Consider the following 794-nt stretch of genomic DNA (forward strand, 5'->3'; position numbering starts at 1 on the left):
CGTCTCTTTACCCTCCTCTTCTCCCTCGTTCCTCTCTCTCTCTCTTCTCTCTCTACCCCTCTCTCTCACTCTCTCTCTCTCTGTATACCCCTCTCTCTCTCTCTCTCTCCTCTCTACTCTCTCGTCTTCTCTCTCTACCCTCGTCTCTCTCTCTCTCTCTCTCTCTTCTCTCTCTCTCTCTCTCTCTCTCTCTCTCTCTCTCTCTCCCTCTCCCTCTCCTCTCCTCTTTCTCTCTTTCTCTCTCTACCCTCTCTCTCACTCTCTCTTTCTCTCTCTCTTTATACCCTCCTCTCTCTCTCTCTCTCTCTCTCTCTTCGTCTCTCTCTCTCTCTCTCCTCTCCTCTCTCTCTCTCTCCTCTCGTCTCTCTCTCTCTTTGTCTCTCTTCTTCATCTCTCTCTCTCTCTTTGTCTCTCTCTCCGTATCTCCTCTCAACAACAGCTGGGATGAAGCAGGATACTCTTCCCTTCTTCCCTTTTTTTTATTTTGATCCTTTTTTTGTCCAGAGTTATTATACAACCACCCAGCTACAGTGTTGGTGGGATCTAGTTCACCAGCTGGTAGGCTTGGGGGCGTAGAGGACTGGGGGTTTGAACTCTGGGGGGCTGAGGGGTTTGGGGGCTTCATGGAGCAACTTGGGAATTCACTTGCTCCCAGCGGAACTGTAGACTGTACCACCAAATCACCAAACACAGATTGAGTCTGAGACTTGTGGTGTGTATAGATGGTTGATTGATTGATTCTGAGACTTGTGGTGTGTATAGAGGGTTGATTGATTGATTCTTAGACTTGTGGT

General features: G+C 48.5%; 1 protein-coding gene across 1 annotated transcript in view; it reads left to right on the top strand.

The window, feature by feature from the left end:
• The window catches only part of LOC139022572 (ryanodine receptor 3-like), a 45,686-nt gene that overhangs the window by 28,786 nt on the left and 16,106 nt on the right, over positions 1–794 (top strand). The window lies entirely within an intron of this gene.

The sequence above is a fragment of the Salvelinus sp. IW2-2015 genome, unplaced genomic scaffold, assembly GCF_002910315.2.
Source record: "Salvelinus sp. IW2-2015 unplaced genomic scaffold, ASM291031v2 Un_scaffold2110, whole genome shotgun sequence".
NCBI classification, from domain to species: Eukaryota; Metazoa; Chordata; class Actinopteri; order Salmoniformes; family Salmonidae; genus Salvelinus; species Salvelinus sp. IW2-2015.